General features: G+C 41.4%; 1 protein-coding gene across 3 annotated transcripts in view; it reads right to left on the bottom strand.

Annotated features, from left to right (window-relative positions):
• CALD1 (caldesmon 1) overlaps positions 1 to 21289 on the bottom strand; it is a 280641-nt gene that overhangs the window by 149949 nt on the left and 109403 nt on the right. For all 3 annotated transcript variants that reach the window (XM_090043519.1, XM_090043515.1, XM_090043517.1), the window contains exon 2: positions 19744 to 19840. The gene's annotated coding sequence lies outside the window, so the exon portion shown is untranslated. The remainder of the gene's footprint in view (positions 1 to 19743; positions 19841 to 21289) is intronic.

The following is a 21289-nucleotide window of genomic DNA, read 5'->3' as shown; positions in this document are numbered from 1 at the left end:
TTAACTATTGGATTTGCACTACGGGTCCCAAACCTGCTTGGGGCCACATTACCCTACAGATTCCCATCAGCAGACAGAAAAAGAATGAAACAGCACAGAGCTGGAAGCGGCTGGCAGAGCCCCTGGTTCTCACGTCACAAGCAGTGACCTGTGACTCTGCCCTTTCAGTGTCCTCTGAAATATTTCAAATATGTTGTCCCCAAAGATCAGAAGAAGCTGAAATATTCTTTAATATAGAGATGAGGGATGAAATCCTGCTCCTACTGAAATTGCTGGCAGACTTCCCAGGGACTTCAGTGAGGTCTGAATTTCACTGAACTAGGCCAGATTTTGTCCCAGAACTAGAAGTCAGCAACCACACACAGGTTACAAAAAGCTGGTCTCTGGCTCTCTCCCCCTGAGCACAATATTACATCCTATTTAGTCCTCACATACATAGAGGCAACATCTAAATGGGCCTTTTTTTCTCATTCCTTTAGATATGTTTCCTGTTATTTTTGTTGTTGAGGGAATACTTATCATTTGGTGCTGAGTCCCAGAAGCTGCATCTCTCAGACTCAGATCCAAAACCAACCCCCTCCTTATATGTAGTCCCTCATAGCTTTTGAGGACTGGGACGTGTGCCTGGCAAAGAGTTAGCTTCATAATTCCCCTTTCACTATTAACTTATGACTAGATGTAAAAAAACATACCCCATATTTTACCTGTTAGTCTGTCTGTCTTCATTTTGCTAGTCCAATTACGAGAGTACTCATGTCATACATTACTCTAAAGAACATCAGCACAAACTCTGTCTTCTGGGAGGCTATGTCACAAATTTGCAAACTGTTTCTACAAACTGCTGGAAGTGCCTCTGGGCAAGTCTGCTTGAAATTCCACGGAAATCACAAAAAACTGAAAACACTCAGCAGCTCCCAGAATCAGGTTCTCGGTGAGGAAAGAGAACGTATTTTCTCTCAGGTAAAGTCCAGTCCTGCACCACTGATATCAATGGCTGTGTTGTCATTGATTTCTATTGAAGTAGCAATAGAACATGGGAGAGTAGATCTCTGAATAAGCAGCACAGGTAGTCAAGGCTAGGAAAAGCTGTATGCAGGCAGAACATGGTTACCAAGCTATCTTCAACAGTTTGAGGCATACGAACCAAGTTCTTCTCACAGTTACATCCACGCACCTTCAGAATGTAACACCGTGTCTTTAAAGTTAGTGTGGGTGGGTAAAATAAGCTTATTCATCTATTAAAAATGTGACTGCCAAAATGTTCACAAATTTGACTTCACTCCCTCTGCAGACGCAGGTTCAAGAGCTATCTTACTGTATGTTACAAATCCCCTACGCAGTTTGGCCCGATTGGCTTCTTCCACTTTAACAAGAGAATGATACAGCAAAAGATGATGTTTTAAGTGAGAAATGAGGTAGAAGTGGGCCCAGAATATGAATAATATGAATTAATGCAGATGAGCACAGGGGTGTATTCACCATGTCAGACCATATTGTCTAGCAGAAGGCACTGACAGATAGCCGTGATGTGCATGGATATAGCTCATCAGAGGTCTGGAACTGCATATAGTGGTAGTTGTTGCAGCTCCAGATGGGCAAGTTCATAGCAGCTAACAGCACTGAATCGCAGTCACCATCAGGCCGTTAGTCCTTCCCCGCCGTGCTTACTCAGGCTGCTTGCAGTATGTTAACAATACACCGTATTGTGTGGGTTTTATGAGCATTTTATCACTCAGCTGACGCTCTTTTTCTCCATCTCTCAGATCCTCTATTGACACATTAAAAGGACACTTTTAAAAATAACAAGCCAGGACAGGCACAAAGGAAACGTCCAACAGCAAAATTAACTCAGCCATACTGCAAACACTGTACACTTTCCTGGAATACATTTTATAACACAAATCATAATATATTGCCCCATGTATTTAGTCATTAAAAAAAAGAAGTGGAGAATAATATGAAGGTGCAATACAGCCATTTTACTGTGACTCAATGTTTGCATTTCAGACATTTCCTGTTAAAATGTGCAGTTTTAGGACTCAGGTCTGCACAATATAAAATAATGAGAGTTGAGGGCTCTCAGCTGCCTGCATACTAGAACCAACAAGGATGCATTAATACAATATTTAAATGGTGATTTCCTAGTCTTTCTAAATAAAAATCCATAAAAAGAAGAAGAAAATCTGGGATTCTTCATTTTTAAATCTCCCTTTCAGTACCTAATGAATTTTTAAGCCATTCAAACCCAAATTTTTTTTGGATATAACTTACTGACAAATTCTGAGGCCTCCAGTGAGAATTAAATCCGCAACACTGATTTGTAATTGGGTCATGGAGTGCCATTCCCAAGACTTAGGGGATGTAATCAAGCACACAGTTGAAGCCCACCACTCTCTGAAGTATATGTATCTACATTTTCAAAGGTTTCATAGATTTCATAGACATTAGGGCTGGAAGGGACCTCGGAAGATCATCAAGTCCAGTCCCCCACCCAAAGGGCAGGAAGTCAGCTGGGGTCATAGGATCCCAGCGAGATAAGCATCCATTTTGCTCTTGAAGGTGTTCATTGTAGGTGCTTGAACCACCTCCAATGGCAGGCTGTTCCAGACCTTGGGGGGTTGATTTTGGGTGCTTTAAGGGGGCTTATTTTCAAAAGCACCAAGCACCTGCCCTCTGAAAACCAGGCCTTTCTCCAGAGTTGAACAGCCATGGGTGGGGAAACCCAAAATCATTAGCTGATTTGAAAATTCCACTATCTTCACGTAACCTTCCACCCCACATTCACATGAAGGCAGGAAAGCACAGCTACTGAGCTAACACAGTCAACTTGCCAGAGAAACCAGTTGTAGGCAAGTAATAACAGAAAGTAACGGAACAGTCATGTAACACACTCATCATGTTTGGTCCGGCAAGGGACACAGCTTCCCACAACAAGATGGCAACATTTCCAGAATTCCTCAGGAGAGCCCATGCAGAGATGCAAGTAAGTAATCCTGACAAGGATCAGATTGTATCCTTTCCAACCATGACTCTGCATGTACTTGTGAATGACCACAGTGATGACAGAACATTACAAATCAGTAAATGCAATCTTGTTCGAGATCATGTAGTACTTCATACAGGAGAGGAAACAGCATTCCCAAAAACTCTCCTCGGAGTTGTACTTTATAGTTAGCTAAATGAGACAGGTGAAGATCTGAATATAACTGGTGCACCTAGTACACACAGATGTACACACTTACTATGTAGGAATGTGACAAGGGAAATTTACGTTTAAACTCTGCACCAAGCCCACAAATTTTATGGTTAGTTATTTTTTCCAGAAATAGTACCTCGGACAAGGAGTATTTGAGTTAAAAAGGGAAAATATTTAACATTTCCTATAAATCTTCATATCTGCAATTAGCTTTTCTCAGACCTCTCTCTGATAAGACTCAAACTCCAATGGGTTCTTCAAGCCTTCCTCATAAAAGCATGTGGCAGGCTCATCCCATTAAGCATAGAAAACTGAAGAATGTGACTTACGTGACTGACTAATCAATGTGGCTCATGTTCAGAACCCTGAGTATTAAATACATGCAGCAAACTGTTCATCAGCACTCCACAGTGTGAATGCAATATACATGCAATATACTGGTCAAATACAGATCAAATTCAATGAAATCTGTCAACAGAAAAAAAGCCTGTATTTATTGAGTAAATTCTTTCTTGTAAAGTAGTCACTCATTTTTAGTTACAGATTATCTGCAAAACCTGCTGAATGCTGCTTTCAACTCTTATGTATTTTAGGGTATCTACAGTCAGTAGAAACTGCAAAACTCAAAAGACTCAATAGGGTACCAATAGAGGTAGTTTCCAATCTAAGAGCTGACCCCTACCACTGATGTCCTGAAAATTGCATTGTGTTGGAAAGAAGGTGTCACTGCATTCAAGGAATAAAGATACGTGACTGAGAGAGGATATGATTCAGAGGAGGCTGAGGGAAGAAATGGCTCTTGGAAAAAAAACCTGCAAGTGCTGAAATCCCAAGTCCCAGATCCGAATGTCTCTAAACTTGAAGGCTGCATGTAATCCATACCCAGATCTGAATTTTGCAAATAACTTCGATCCTTAGGTTTGGCCAAAACTGAAAGCCACCATCTATTACACACCTGAACTTTGAAGCATTTAAAATCCAGAGATGCATTTGACAGCATTGTTGTTCTCACTGTTCAAAATATATAGATAAACTTTACTAACATATCCAAATTTTGTTAGCGGATGGACAAAACCAAACCAAACCAAGTCACTGCTATTAGTAAATACTGACAATTGTACATTCAAATATCATTAATTTAAATTATTCCATAAGTATAAAAAAGGGGGTTGTTTGTTGTTAAATCTTTTGTCCTTTGCTTTCCAGCCATGCTCCAACAATTGGAAACACAAGACACTTTTTGATGTTTCCTTGAAAACATTTTTAGGAAAAAACACTTGTTTTGTTACATGGTTAAAGGGCTATTTTTTACAGAATCCGACCCATCTACACAAACTCTTAACAACAACAAATCCACAAAAAACTACGTTCACACACCTCTGCCCTAAAGCAAGGGCTGTCAACCAGGGGTGCGCGTACCCCTCTGGGTACTTTGAAAGGTCCCAGAGGGTACGTGGGGGGCGGACAGGGATGGAGTGCTTCAGTCCACACCACTGCCTCACAGGAGCAGGGGCCAGGGTGGGGCAAGAGGAGGGCCAAACAGAGGCTGCACGCCACTCCCGCACTCCCCCCAGCTCTGCATCTTGCCACTTGCCTCCCCTGCCCAGGGTACACTTACTAAAAAGGGGGCCACCAGGGGTACACTTATTAAAAAAGGTTGAAAACCCCTGCCAAAGCATGCATTGAAAATGCACAGCAAGTTACTGTAGGGCTAAATTCAACTTAGGGAATGTGTCAGATGGTTCCCAGGTGGTGAAATGATGGGGAGGTACTCCTGAAAAAACTGACAGCAAATTCTCCTCCACTGCATGCCTGCAGAAAATAAGGAATCATCTGAGGATGGATAAGGCATTTCCAAAAGCCAACCATTTTCTGAGGAACGGCATGTTATAAACCAATGTAAAAGATACGCATGTACATCAGAGGTACTGTTTTGCTTTTGGTTTTTTTTAACTTTCATTTCAAGGGCCAAACCAGTTCCGAATTCTATTGGGCAAAGCGCAGTAGTCAAGTTCCAAATTTTGACTGAGTAGAGCTCAATTGTTCAAGTCTGTGTGGTTGTACCACTGGGCAAGCATCCCCTCTCCTAGACCCATCAGTCTGGGGTTTCAGATACTCCCCAGATCCATGGCAGGCATCCTATATGTAAGCCCCAAGCCTGGAGGCCTTGGGGTTCTGATGACCCCTAGCCTTGCTTGCTCCTAGCCAAAAGGCCAAGAAGCAAGCCACAGAGAAAGAAAGAATGCAGTCTCCCATTGCTACAAAATTATGCAGTTGAGTTTGCTGCACTTGGGGAAGCTTGCAGGGGTCAACCTGCCCAAAGTGCAAGGAGCAGGCCTCATCCTATAACTACACTTGATTGGCTTAAAAATCATGGGACATGATGACCAAAAGGCCAAGATTTAGAGATCTGAATTTATACCCTTTATCTCATGGGTTTAAATGCATACGACTCTTGCATTGTCTATAAAAAATCCAAACAGGCACAAATATCTTTGGAGATGACTAAACAGTTTCTTGGTTTCTATCAAGTACCAAAAAGTAATCCTGCCAATCTACTAATATTTAATTTTCTACAACTTAATATAAACTAGGTTCCGAGAACTACATGGGTCTCCTTAAAGTATATGTAGCAAGTAATCTGCACTGTGCCAGCTGGCAGATTAAACAATCCATTAAAATAGACTCCTACTGAATTTAAGATTTTCTTCTTTTGACCCTTCTATTTTCCTAGATCCAGATGTAGAATTTGGGGAAAATTTTCCAGTCCCAGTAACAAAAGGTTAAAGAAATGCTGTTGGCATTTAATGACTAAGTGCAGATAGTCAAAAAGCCCAAGGCTGAATCGATTTAATCTTCGAAGGTTAGTCTAAACTGCATAGATTGAACCAATAAAAAAGTGAACAGGCATTCATTTTTATTCTGGAAATGCAGCCACATGCCTGTTGTGACCCAAGCCAGAAGGCAAGGGGTACTAGAGCACACGTGCCTGCTCTGCTGGAGCAGACAGCTTAGTCCATAGCTATCCTGCCCACCCTACAAGGGTGGAGTTTGCAAGGAGGTACAAAGCAACCTGGGATGCTGAGGGGGAATGTGAGTTAACTTGAATCTGGAGGGGATCTGGGACAAAAGGTCAATAAACTGATTTAGCCTAAATTAGTTAAGCCTGATCCATCCAAGTTTATCTTAAACCAGTTTCAGCCATTTTGCAAGCGGTTTATGTGCATTGAACTTCTGTTGTGTTACAGATTTCAACTGGTTTCCAGTCATTTATACTCATGTATATGTAATTTCTGTCCCTAGCCAATGAGTTTTTCTCTAATGTGCCGTCCTGCTGAACTTGGAATTTGTAACGTCCATAAAATGTTTCTAAATATATATGGGCAGACAGGAACAGGGTATTTAGCTCAGGTATAGCTCTTAATTCAAAAACAGCGTAAGGATTAACTCAGAGTCTTAGAGTTATTGACATGTAATCAGTGATTTGGTAAAGAAAAGATCATTCATTCCATCCAAGATTCTCTATGTACTTTATAAATATTAATGAATTAAAGTCCTACAGCCCCTTCATATGGGAGGCCAGTACTATCATCTGCATTTTCTAAATTGCTGTAGTATGAGACACAGATGGGTAAGGATACACAGAGAGTCTCTGGCAAAGTCAAGAATAAAGGCAAATCAGCAAGTGCCTAAAACTCTACCTTAAGCACATTCTGCTGATTGAGAATTGAAATGGGATCAGCACAGTGGTATCAGATAGAACAAGGTGTTAGAGGTAAACTGGAGTTATAAGTCACCAATGACCTCAATTTAGTTAAAATAATATTAAGCATTTATATACCCTTTATGGACAATTTACAAGCAAAACCTTTTGTGTCTATTAAGCCAGCAACCTGCTTCTTTTCCATCACAGAGGAAGCTACATCCTTCATCTGTCTAAGGCAAATACATCAAGTCCTATGCATCTTACAGTTGAGGTGAATCTTTCAGATATTTACTTTTACCCACCCAGTGAGGACAATGAAGATGAACCAGCTCATTTGGAAGATGGAGGGGAATCACTGACTTCTTATAATGCCTCGGGAAATTTTTATAAAACTGAACTAGCACAAGACCTATTCTTCTCACATAATGTCAATTCCTTGGTGGTAAAATCACTTTGATCTCCTAAATTGCTACTGAAGCAAAAAAAAAAAAGTCTGAAAAACAAGAACAGGCACATGGCCAAATACTGAGACGCTTAGGTTTCAAACTTGATGGTGACTTAAATCAAATCCTTTCACATAGGGCAAAGTGAAGTAAGAAGCCCTTCTTAGGTTTAAACTCAGACTCAGCCTAGGCCCACAGGGATAAGCAATCTCCTTACAAGACCAATTGAAATCTTGCCTTGTGTAAGGACTTCCCTGGCACTGAGAAGATAATCTATTGGGTTGTTTGGGAGTGGAAGGAGAGGGGTTCGTGGAGCTTCCTTGCAGCCTGCTAGCCATCTTTAAATAGAGCTTAATTCTTGATTGTACAACGGTAAAGTGCAAAAACTGTATTTTACATGTGCTCTTTGTTTCTAATATGCCATTTCCATAAGAGGACTCTCTTGTTTGCCTAACAGTCGGGATTCATTAGGCTTTTTATGATGATTCTCTCTGGTGTGCAGATATGTGATGAATCTCAGATGTTTAAATAGAGTATAACAGTGCTCCATTGACCTCTCCAAGTACAGTTGGAGGGAGAGAAAGGTAATTTTCTCTAAGAAATGTTAAAAATGTGTCTCCATGATAACACAGATGCAGAGGATAAAGAAACTCCAGAGGGATTAAAAAGTTTAGATTAATTTGGAAGAAGGCCACATTGTGTAAAATCTGGTTAGTGTGGGCCTTTCCAATTCTACGCCATATAAACAAACCCATTTAAACTAGATTTGCTAAAAGGAATGTAACAAAAGAAAAAAAAATACTGTTTGTAACTCAAATGACTTCTGGTTCTGTATTCTTTTCTGACTGACTAAAAAACAAACTGATGTACAGTATATTAGAACTATAGCTCATGTAGTTTACTGCATGATTCACACTGTTTGAAAATTGAGTAATTTAAGTAAAGGGATTTTTGGCCCTGCAAGCAAGCTTTAAATATTCAGCAAAGGTATGTCTGGTTGGTACATGAATATACTTATCACTCCTGAAGCAGACAGTTACCTACAGGCCTTTGACAGAGCTAGTACTAACAGAAGAGCAGAGTCTCCTTCATCTTAGCAAGAACCCCTACTACTTTGATGCACAGATCCCAGATTCACACTTTTTGCGGGAATGTGTGCTTTGTGAAAAAATGAGAGAGAGAATGAAAAAGAAAAGAGATAGAATCTTTGCTTGGGATCATATTCCAATGTCTTCTGTCATACATCTCACCCCTGACACTAGATGGGACTACTTAAGCAGCAAATTATTACTGAGCATGCAGATCTTTGGCAAAAGCTAGGCCGTAATATTTCCTCACCTAGGGCCAGATTCTGCCACCTCTAGTCATGCTCAATAAGCACTTACTCTCTGAGTAGATGCTCTTAAATCAGTGGCTTGACCCCATACTGGCTTCACATAAACATTCAGTTCTAGCATGGGAAAATTTCCACCACCAGAAATTAATCCTTTAAAGGAAGCTGTACAGGTGTTTGGTCTCCAACCACCCCCTCTCCCCTGCTCCTTCCCAAGATCAAGATGATTCCAATTTGGGGAAAGTGTTGAGCTGCTCCAGTCCTCCTGTTCCCAGAGAGACTGGAGCAGCATGGCAAAGCCCCTGTCTGCTTTTCATACCAGAAACTCTGATGTTAGTGCCTGGCCACTGAGAGAAGGGAGTAGCACAGCAAAGCCCCTGCCTGTTTCTAATATTGGGAACTCTGGAGTAAGATACAGGCAAGAAGCAGAAGTCAGTTGCTCCTCTCTCCCTTATGGTCTACACAAGGAGTGGGAGCAGCAGCCCTGCCCCCACACCTTCTCCATACCTGATCTGGGGAGGGCATGGGAGCCTCTCCCCCCAGCTCCAACCTCCTGGTCCCCAGCAGGAGTTAAGCTGAGGGAAAGCATGCCTATGTTCATTGTCCCAGGATAAACTCTCCCAGAAGTGATTCCTAGCTTGTTGTAGTCAGGCTATTTTTAACCTGGAGCCACCATTTTCACTCTGGGAGAACATCTACACACTTTTGGTTTCTACCAGGAGAACAGCAATTATCCTGGTAGAAACTAATCCACCTGAGGGAGGAAAACACCATCTGAAATCTTATGAACTGATACTACAGAACTGCAAATGAGGAGTGGAAAAGGGAAGCTGTCAGCCACCAGTACAGCTCCTAGGTATAGTAATGGGTTTTGGATGACTGGCATCTAATTAAAATCTGCTAAACTGAAATAGCCTTAAAATAACACATCTGGCAAAATGGCAAGCCCCTAAGAGTACTGCATCCAGTATTGTCACCAAATCAGAAGCCACTGGGTATGAGAGATACTTTACTATGCTGGACCTGCGCAGACAAGGCTTTTCAACAGCTACCCTCCTCTTTGGCGCATGTGGTAAGAGCACCTCCTATTATTTCAGGGGGTGTTTTCACTGTATAGAACCATTTTAGGAGTACATGTGGAAGCTGAATTAACTGAAAAGAATACAGTGTATTGCCTAATCCTTCCCATATATATTCAGAAAAGACCAGGGAAATGCAGGCATCAGCACCCTACACATGTGGCAAATGCCTGCTCTGACATGTGCTGATTAGTACATATCAGAGCAGACTCAATTAATTGCATGCCAATTAGCATGCTCCAACAGCCTTGGCATCGTATATTCAACATCCCCATGCTTCAAAATGGTAGTGGGGGCATTTTAGTTAAAGTAAATGAGCTTTAGTTAAAGCACCCCCACTGCCATTTTGAAGCATGGAACACTGAATACACAAGACGCTGCAAGAGCCACTCTAATTAAAGCACCCCCCTCCACACCCCAGAGCACATGTAAAGACACCCCTTGGGATGGACTGTGGTGTCTCTTTCACACCACAGAACAGCAATACACAACAGTTTAGAATATGAAATGAAGAAAAACATCCTATTCATCTGGAAATGTAGGCTATTTGTATATGCCATGGGGGTTTACTTTGGTTTAATTCACCCTAAATTGAAGCAGTGGGTTTTTAAAAACACCACTTCAATTTAGGGCAAAGTAAACCCCTGTAGTGTGTACACAAGGGTTGGGCCCAATCCTTACGTGCCTCTCCAGTGGTGGGAGGGGCGGGCGAGCTGCCAGCATGGCAGGTGGGGGTGGAGGCTGGTGCTTCCCTCCATGGCAGCAGTGACACCCTCCAGGCAGTACCAACCCACAAGCACCCAGCCTGGGTAATCCTAGGGTTGCCAATTTTTTTTTTTTCTTCAGCGGAGACTGCCTGCATGGGCTGCCAGTGAGCTGCCTGCACAGGCTGCCTGCATAGCCCCTGAGCTGCACAGGGCCCAGTCCTTCCCTCAGCAGCTGTAAGGTAGCAAACTAAAACACCTTGCACATGTTTTATTTTGCTGAGTCCCAAAGTCATTTAACACACATTACGCCACCGATATGTGGAAACATCTGCACCATTAAAGGAGTGCAAAAGGGCATTAAGCTGCTTTAAAGGCCAATTTTGTGGTGTGTACAAATGCACGTAGATAGGGTTTAGTTCGGCAGCATAATAAAAAGGCAAATTTAACCTTAAGTGAAAAAAGAGGGCCTAGCATCTCTTTTCTTGCAGAAGATACTATGAGATCTTCTGGATATGATGTTACATATGGCTTACATGACTCTGTCATGACTGTGATCTCATAGCTGTAAATTATAGCTTTTGGGAGTCTGACTTACACAGCTAATAAGTAGGCAGCTGATATTTGATTATTTGCATGCTACAGCACTAATGTCTAAAATGCCCTGATTTTTTTTTAAAGTAATGACCAAGATCAATCAACTGACATTCTCGTCTCACACACATCTTGAAGTGTCTACAACTAAAAAAAATGTATATCTACATTTGTGTACCTTTCTACATAAATAAAAAGGACAAATTCTGTTCTCATTGGAGTTACTCCACATTTACAGAGATGTAACTAGGAACAGAAATCTAGCCAAAAAGTTTATAGCATTACAAAAATTAATTCAAAATGTGGAACTTCTTGTGGTCAGTTTTTGTTCTTTGAATATTATGTATGGACCTTTGCTTGTTGACATACCCCCCTCTGCACATTCATGAAAACAAGATGTTCTCTAGCCACTTAGACTTTCCTAGTAAAACAGATTTAAATAAATGCTTCACATAATTTCAAAACCAGATGTTACATAGTAAAAACGCATGTTTGCCAAAGGAATAGCCAAGGTCTCGTCACTAATGCTCAGAATTTTCTGTTTGCAGCTTCATTTTACCATCAGCAGTGAATGAAAAGAGAATAATTATTATACTGTAAAATTTTGCTTCAATACTGATTTTTTTAATTATGTGATATTCTGAGAAGTTAAGAGAAAGAAGTTAGAGGTTTACAAACAACCTTAACTTTGTCCTTCCCCCACCACTGGTATCTAGGGCCACATTATATGTATATTATATCCATACATCATTACCTTTAATAGAAGGAAGATATTCCCATTATGTTATCCCACATAGCAGTTTCTTCAGAGGCTTCTGTCCTCCATGTAGACATAGCTTCATCCAGACATAGCTTGAGTTAAATTACCATTGGGTGATGTTAGTTTAAGATGCATCTGCTTCTTTCCCAGACCCAAAGAAAGGTACCTTATGTCCAAATGTTTGTCTAAAATTGCTGCCAACTATGTAATTGGTCCAATAAAAGATATTACCCCCCAAAATTCTGATGTTTACATTTGAAGCTATGTAGATCGAAACCAAAGAAAATGCTTGTGAAAACCTTTGCAAAAAAAAATAGTGGTGAGATTAGCTTACTTTAAAGCAAGACATAAAACAATACTTTGATTAGCCTTCCAATAAAAAAGCTTTACAAAAATGTAAATAAGCTTTAGACTACTAAGATAGCCTCCTCTGTGAAAAATGCTAGGAAGAAGGCCTGCAAGCCCCATAAACATGTTGCAGACTGCACATGCCACATAACTAAGGACTGTAATTTTTTGCCTCAGGCTCCCACATTTAACAAAGGGAAACAGTGCTTTCAACAAAAGATGCTATTCTAGTTATGTGCCCTTTTACCCTGTCAGAAAAACAGCTGGTCTAAAGTTGCAACTAATTTGTATCATGTCTGCGCTAAGAGTCAGTCTCCGTTTGGATAAAACTTTCAAAGTTAGGCTTAATACTGGATGATGGATGGCAGCTTTCCCCATTCCAAAAAATTTTTTAAAAACCTAAAAATATTAAAAATACAAGTGGCCAGCCTTGGTATGTTTCATATCATAAATATTTATTGTGTTATTTTTGATGTATAAGCTGCAGTTAAAGTTTCTCACTCTTCCCTTTAGCAATGTCAGTTGAGCTGGTTTGAAGCTGTCTGACAAGTAAATGGAGCTTGCAATAAAGACATGTGGATACCAAGTGTAGTGGAAAAGAATTTTCCTCCAAAGATCATTTGCCTCAGGTAATTCCTTCCAATTTGGGGCATCTTCTCTTCTAAGACAAATGTTGGTTTGGCCTGCAGGGAATCTTAAGGCTTCCTAGGGTCAGCGCTCCAGCAACACAGGGAAACCTAGTGTTACTTTGAAAAGAACCCAGTTCTTAGCAAACCACTAAATGTAATTTACTCTTACTTCAAGGACTCTGAAACACGGCACCCTGAAAGTTGTAAAGGGATTTTAATGAAAGTGAGAGTCAGTCCCAAATATTTTAACAACTTTCACTCATGTCAGACAGTGCTGCCAAATCAGGGCCTTCATGGAAAACTGACATGCCTAAAGTTACAAGGTAAGTTCAAGGGATTTTTCCTCCAAATTGAGTTCAGCTAAATATTTAAATATTGGCACACACATTTGAGGTCGCTATCTAAACCACCCATATCTACAAAACTAGGTTGGAAATGTACTAAGAAAAGACTTTTCTTTTGAGATTTCTGGTGTATTTGGCATCCACTTAGAGCATCTTTCATCCAGGGATCTGAAAATCTTTTCAAAATCTCCTAAAAGTCTCACATCTTGCGAGGTAATGAAATATTGATTTTTCAATTTCACATGTAATGATGATGATGATCATAATCACACTTAACACTTAGCTGCATTCTCAATATGCTCCACAAACATAAATTGCCAGTGGTTTGATGGGAGGTTCAACAGGAAACGTGAGCATTAGAGTGACAGAGAGGTTACAATGACAACCTATAGAATAGAAATTAGGAGTCAGTAGCAGAAATGGAGGGTAAAGCACAAAAATCCTAACTCCTAACCCACTGGTCTAATGCTGCTTAAATGTTTTCTGCCTTAGAAGAGAAAGTTTGCTAGTAGGGGTGTGCGAAGCAGGCAGTATTTGATTCAGATTCAGATTTGGCCTGATTCGGAGGACAGTGATTTGATTCACTGATTCAGATCACTGTCCCAATTCAAATCGGCCAAATCTGAATCTGAAGATTCAATCCTGATTCAGAGAATCAGCGATTTAACCATAGACACAGCTTTAACATACCTTGAGGTACCAGGCACAGCTCCTGAATGCCAAGATGGTAGGGCAGATGAAGCGTTCCACAGGAGCACAGCCCCCCTGCCTCTAGTGCCCCCCCCCACTCAGTGATCAGCTGCAGGGGAACCCTGGGTGCCCCCACATACCCAGGGGCACCAGTTGCCAAGCCAGAGGAGGTCCCCTGTGTGCTCAGTGGCGGACCTGGAATTGGACTGGAAGTACTTCTGGTCCACTACCAGGTCCGCCGCCAAGTGTTCAGGGGACCCCCCGTGCTCCCATGGGATGCTCCATCTGCCCCAACATCTCAGCATTCACGAGCCACACCTGGTACCTCGAGGTATGTAGAAACAACATATAAAGTTGTGTCTATGGCTGAATTGTTGAATCTCTCTGAATTGAATCAGAGGCTTCCAGTTCAATTTGGAGAGATTAATGGGTCTCCTGATTCTATTCAAATTCAGAGATTCGGCCGCCGAATCTCCTCCGAATCGAATCAGCAGCCAAAGCTTCGCACAGCCCTACTAACTAGCCGTGTTAGTCTGAAGCAGCCAGAATGTAGGGCAGGGTGGCTGGCACCTTAGGGCACTTTTACACGTGCTCCAATGCTTTCCAATTAGAATGTGTCAGAGCACTAATCAGACCACTCCAGCATGCTTCTGTGTCTCGTGTATAAAGCATCAAATGAGCTTTAGTTAAATCACCCCTGCAGCCATTTTGAAATGTGGGATGTTGAATACATGAGATGCTGTGGGTATTTTAATTAGAGCAGCTCCTGAGAGCCACTCCAATTAAAACACCCCCTTCCCACACCATGGAACATGTGTATAGGCACCTTTAGAAAAGAACTCATTCAGAATTACATCAGCTTTTGTAGGCAACAAAGCATCTGATGAAGTAGGCTATTGCTTATGAAAGCTTATGCATTTCTGGATGAGGTCTCTGAGGTGCCACCCTGCCCTGCCCTAGAAGGTCAGGTTAGCATAGGAGACAACACTGCAAAATTTGCTAGGAATTCTTTGCCTGCTAAAGATAGCCACAGTTCTGCACACTCCTGCCACATTTTCTCCAGGTAGCTGTCTCTGTTCTCCACCTGATACGAACATGCAGATAGCCTTCACTCATTTTGTGTGGAGTGTCCTTATCTCTTTTCATTATGCTTATTCAGAATTTTTTTCTGTTTTATCTTTAAATCTCATCTTTCCAAATAGAGCTGTAACAGAAGGAGATTTCTCTTCAGTTAGTGCATCAACTTTACAATTCCTTGGTGGTATCATTCCTGAAAAAAAAAATTGCCCACATTTTTGGACTTTGGTTTACTTGTTTTAGGTCATCCTTAAAGGAACCAAAACTCTATGCATTAAACTCTGGTTAATTCACCTATACTTTTCCCCTATAATTTAATTCATTGTTGTACTTATTCTCCATCAGTTCCCCCCACAACTTCCACTAATTGATCACTTCTGGAGGATTCAATATAATTTTCATTCCCACTGGAATGGCAAGTTAACCAGAGTTTACTGAACATTCAAACAATGTTCCAGATTTCTTTCTTTCAGCTGGTTACTTGCTTACGTCTTTAATGCAGCAAGTAAAAATTTTCCACCACAAGCAAGCAGGTTCACTGACCACTGAAAGGTATCACATTTTCATGGGATTATGCTCTGCATCGGGACAAACAATGATATCACTTCCTGAGCTCACTCCTTTCGTTTTCAACTAAACAAAATTCTGAGCACTCTACACATGCTCCTCTCAAAAAACCTCCAAAAGTAATGCCACACAAAACACCACCAAGTTATCATATAAAACAAAAAACTTTTAGATAAAAACTATAGAGCCTCTGAATGCGGTAGAGGTCACATGTGAAGTCACAGATTCTATAGGGAAGCTCAGTCTCTGGAACAACTGGTTGATGGGAGATATTTTTTCAATACCTGGTATTCTGAAGAGCTGGAGTTAACTGGTGCTGTACCTCAGCACCAGTGAGAGCATGGAAAGGTGGTTTTACACCAGCCATGTGCTATCCAAATCACAGACTGCTTTAAGGGACTAAATAATGTCTTCTCTGCATAGTAGACTCAGAGGCCACTCTACCTTGTATCTGCTTTGCCACTCAAAATGCATGTAGCACAGAGCATTACAAGCAAGCTCTAACATACTCTTAATGTATTTTTAGCCTTTTCAGGTCCACCCCTCACTTGTGAAAATGGGAGCAAAATGGACTTTTATTTCAGCCCTATAACGTTCTTGCACCAAGATAATTTTCTTAGGGACTATTACAGCTTTTATTTTGTCCCCAGTGTATTACCCGGGTCGAGGCAAAAATGCAACCTGTAGGCTTTGCAATTTATTCCAAGCACAGGCATTAGTGGTTAGTTTCAGACAGGGCTCCCTATGGCTCTAAGAGATACATGTTTAAGGAGTGCCAATGATTTGCTGTAACATTTTTGCTGAACCAAGAAATCTTTAGTAGGCATCCAACTTTGCACTCTGAACTCATCCTGTAACCTATTTTGGAAATAGACCTGAACCAAAATTTCTGATTCTCTACCAAACGCAGCATCTAAATTTAATTTCAGAGTAGAATTTCCCAGACTCTCTAATACTGGGGTTGTCAACTGGGGATACTTTGAAAGGTCCCAGGGGGTATGCAGAGGTGGGCAGGAACAGAGCACCACCAGCCCACGCTGCTGCTTCACAGGAGCAGGGCTGCGGTGGGGCGAGAACAGGGCCGCACAGACGCTGCACTGCTGCTACTCGCCCTGCCCCCGTTCCATGTCCAGCCACTCACCACCCCACACCCTGCTCCATGTCTGGCCGTTCACCACCCCCCCTGCACTCCATGTCTGTCTGCTCACCACCACCCCTCCCTAAAAGGGGGCTGCCGGGGACACACTTTTTAAAAACAGTTGAAAAACCCCTGCTCTAATAGATCATTTAAAAAAAAAATCTGATTTTGAGAAATAATCTGTTTAGTAGCTCTGGCCAATGAAAAGAGCAGTGGTCCACGAGAGATTCAATAATCAGATGTAAATTACCTTTTGCAAAGGGTCCAAGCTCCTGTAAGGCAGATAATATATAATTACTCTGCTAGTTAAGACCCTAAGAGCTCCACATCAATTGTTTTACCCCCAGTAACCAGTCCTATCCTTAATTAGGTCTCCAGGGGTAAACAGGAGTTACTTGGGACAGCATTTTAACTTATAGTATGGGACTCTAGCAAAAGCAGCTTTAAGACTAAAAGACACCAAGTGCAAATGACACTGTCTATGAAATTGTCAACGTTCTTAGAAATATTTTATCTCTTTCTCACTAAGAAAAATATACCTGTTAACACTGGGAAATGTATAAAGTCCATCAAGAATTAAAGAGTCATCTTTTAATACCACTGGTCCCTAGAGGAATTTTACACATTGTAAATATTGTAGATAATTGTTTTTAAAAAAGATAAACTACTATACTGGTTTGTATCATTCACTTTCTCAACTTATTGAGGAGTAGAATAAACAGTGTATTCCACAGCATTTTTCTTCACGTTGTGAAAGATATACTTCCTGCCTTCTTTTCCACCTGGTCATATTTATAACAAGGAAGAGCAAGTTAAGTAAAGAAATATATTACAAGATTTTGCTTCCCTACAGAATATTCTACCTCTTTGATATGATAAGTGCTGGGTAAAAATGGGGTTTACAATGAAATACCATGGATGGAAACAGATATTGCCTTATGTCACATTTGTGCCACCATAAAGCCCTTCCCCACTCAGCCAGATCCACGCCCCATGATTGCAAGAGATAGGTCTGGCTGAATGGGGAAAATGGGGAGCTCACATTGCCCTTGCCCTGTACCATCAAAGGTAAGACAAGGAGCAATGTGTGTTTTGCCCAATTAAGTGGATCCACTGTCCTGCTGAGGCATCTCTTTAGTATGAGGAATGATTACTAAAAATCAGACAAGATTAACTTTTGTCTCATCTCATGATTTGATAAATAATCTACTTGTGTCATTCCGAATTCTACATGGCAGGAAATTCAGCCGTATCTGACACAACACACAGGAAATATAGCATTATGTAATCCCATTGTAAAATTTATCGTGGGGACCTATTTCTCTATTGAAAAAGTAGCTACTATTTCTGTGTAAAGGTGATACTTTGTTGAACCAGAAATGTTTTGCAAAAACATCTTGGATTCAATAAACTATCATCAAACCACAGAAAGAATTCCAAAGGAACCCAACCTGCCAGGCAGGTCTACTTAGAAAACCTGCTTTGTTTCCTGAGACAGCCTTAACTTTCGGGGAGAGAAGTTCTAGGGCAGTGGTTCTCAACCTTTTTTGTACCAGGACCCATTTGTAAACATTGATGGCCAGCCCCGACCCAGTCCCCCTCACTCCTGACCCGCTGCCTCCCACTGTCAGGCCCCAGCCCCCCAGTGTGTGGGGCAAGGGGCTGGGTGTGTGGCTCATGGGACTCTGCCAGCCTGCGAAGGAAAAAGCCACAGTCTCCCACATTTTTCTCCTTTAAAGAATCATTTTTAAGTTTGTTTGCAACCCTTTCATATATTCTTGTGACCCACTTTGGTCACGACTCACAGGTAGAGAAACGCTGCTCTAGGGCATTCCCCTAATACGATATGTCCCAGGTCAGAGGCCCCAAATTTCTAGGGTTTCTTATTCCAGAGAAATCAGTCATTTGGACTGCTCTAAGTCAGGGGCCTCAGGGTTCCCAGGCTGCTGAGCTGGCTAGGACTCTCAAAGCCCTGGGAACTCTGGTTCTTACTGAAGCTTGACTCCCCTCTCTGCTGCAGGGACTTGGAAGCACTAAGAACCTACCTTAAGCCAGAGGTCACAGACTTTGTCAATTCCTTGCCACATAGTCAGGAAAATTTGGGGGCTCCTTGAATTTTCTGGCCTTGCACAAGACAGGTAGGAACTTGACAGCCTAACAAAAGATTGGCTGAAGAGCTGAGGCTCCTGGCTCTGCCACAATGTGTGTAGAAGCCATTAAAGCCCTAATTTGACCTGTGCCTCTGGAGACTTTCACATTCCTGGCTGCAGATCCAGAAGCATGGAAGTACCAGGATGATCCAGACCTCCAGCACCATAATGCAGACTGCTGCATCATCAGAGCCATGGGTTTTCAGATAACCGGGTCCCAGTGCTGCCAGTCTCCCTTGTGCATAGGTCTGCAGGGGGCACAGACCTGAAGAGCCACAGTATTTGTGGATTTATGTTGATGGTCTTAACAGTTTAATTGCTGCTGGGGTCTAGAAAGCATATTTCACTTCAGTATTCTTTCAGCATTATGTAAATCTGGTTTTGTCCAGAATCAGAATGAAACCAAATTGTGTAATATCAAAATTTCTCACAAACTGGAAATCCCAAATTCTGGCCAGCTCTAATCTTGGATATGGTTGTAGAGTCCACAGGATTGTAGCAAAAGCCTGAAATAGTGTGTCTAAGCCTTGCAAGTTGTAAATATTTAGTAAACATGGTTATCTGGACCCCAACATGCCCTTATGGCTCCTTCCTAGTATGTTTCTTGTGAAAAGACTACAAGATGTAGTAGAGGTTTAAAAATTACAAAATCTTATTTGCATGATCTAGTAGTAACAGGAGGCTCAGGAAATAGCAATCTTAAATAAAACCTTTCTAAGGTCAAAGAAATACACACAGGTGTGAGAAAAGTTCCCCATCCCCAAAAATAATGTACTGCAAAATTCAAGTACTTCATACAGTCCTTTAAATTTCTGTTGTTTCACCACCTAGTAACACTGACAAAAACAGTCTGCAGCAGTATCTTCAGTCATGTGCAAGTGAAAGAACTGACCCACTAGAGTCCAAAGGACTTTCAATGGGCTTTCAATTAGCCCTAAAGAAAGCATATAAAAAACCATGCAGCCACAACTTTAATCGTTCTCACCTGAAGGAAATCTGATGTACAGTAGTGGACCTTTCTGTCACACACCAGCTCTAAGGGATGAATTTGAAGTGACAACTTGGAAGGCTCTGGACAATCACTGTAAAGAAGTGAGAGAGAAAAAAGTTTAGCAAGGATGAAGTCTTTTTTATAAAGAATGCAAATACCATTTCAATGCATTATTTTTGGGGGGAAAAAGAAGTGTCTTAGTAGCAAACACTATTGAGATTTTTTAAAACAGAACAAGGTATTACCAAAGAAATTAAAAGAAAAGTCTGTAATCCCTGTAACAACTTGGATACTACTACTGGCAGAATGGTTAAAATAATCTCATTACAAAGAGAACAATTATTTAGGCTGTCCTCAAAGCATAGATTGATTCACAGATTTTTAGATTGCAAGGCTGGAGGGGACCTCAAAAGATCATCAGGTCCAGTCCCCTACACCAGGCAGAAAAAGGCACTTAAGTTCAAGCAGCCATGCAAGTCCAAGCAACAGAGCAAAAATGAGGATACCAGGGAACATACAACAGCAGACCAGTCTTCCAGGATGATGGTGGAAACACATCATTTGAATAATTCAAAACTGAACACAACAGATTTAGAAAGCCTCTGACAGAAAATGATACTGTGCAAGTGAGCAGAAATAAAGAAAACGACCTGGAAGGGAGATTTTGAAAGACATGAAAGAAAGAGTTATGCAGCCCATACCTATTAGAAATCAGTGGTATCTATACAACTAATTCCTTTTGAAAATCCGTGCTTTTGAAAATCTCCTCTCTAAGAAGCATTTCTCTTTGTCAGTCTGTAGGACTGCCACGTTCATCTTGCATAAAATTCTGCTAAATGCTGACTTCCATCAACTTAGATACAAAGTATGCATCCAGCAAAGCAGTTCTAAAAGACCTTTGTGTATCCCAATGGCTCTATACCATAGAAAATACTACACATTTTCAAAGAGCCTACCTGGAACACCATCTAAGGGCTCCTATATATGTGCAGGGAGGATGCTCTGATGCACTGTAATTACAGCACATGGGAGCAGACTCTAGAGTCACGTGTATTAGTGTTCCCACACTGAAAACTGGCAGCAGGGGCACATTAACGCTCATTCAACAAGCCTTAAAGCGCCCCCACCGCCATTTTTCAGCACCCTTGGAGCCACTCTAATTAAAGCACCGTCCCTGCCTCCCTCCCCCGCCACTCCTGGAGCACATCTATAAGAGTCATGCACCTCCACGTATAGCATAACATCCAGTGGCTTATGTAGTACTCAAAATAAATGGACTATTTCAGATTACTGCAACCTAGTAACATTTTGAATGCCTCAATGCTAGTTAGTGTTAATTCACAGAAGTCCCACTGACTTCATGAGACCTTTCACATGAATTACTGTCTCCAACTTGAATACATTTTTCACAAATCTGGCCATTAGCTTTCCCAGACTCATGCCCAAGATTCATGGTACCCATATTTTGGGTTCCACATAGTCTGTGGCATCACAACCTATTGCGTGCTGTTACTCACAGCGCTTTGGTAAGAGTATCCTC

This window comes from Crocodylus siamensis, chromosome 4, assembly GCF_052110815.1.
Source record: "Crocodylus siamensis isolate JL-2025a chromosome 4, ASM5211081v1, whole genome shotgun sequence".
In the NCBI taxonomy this organism is placed as follows: domain Eukaryota; kingdom Metazoa; phylum Chordata; order Crocodylia; family Crocodylidae; genus Crocodylus; species Crocodylus siamensis.
This window is presented reverse-complemented; position numbering and strand designations above follow the sequence as displayed.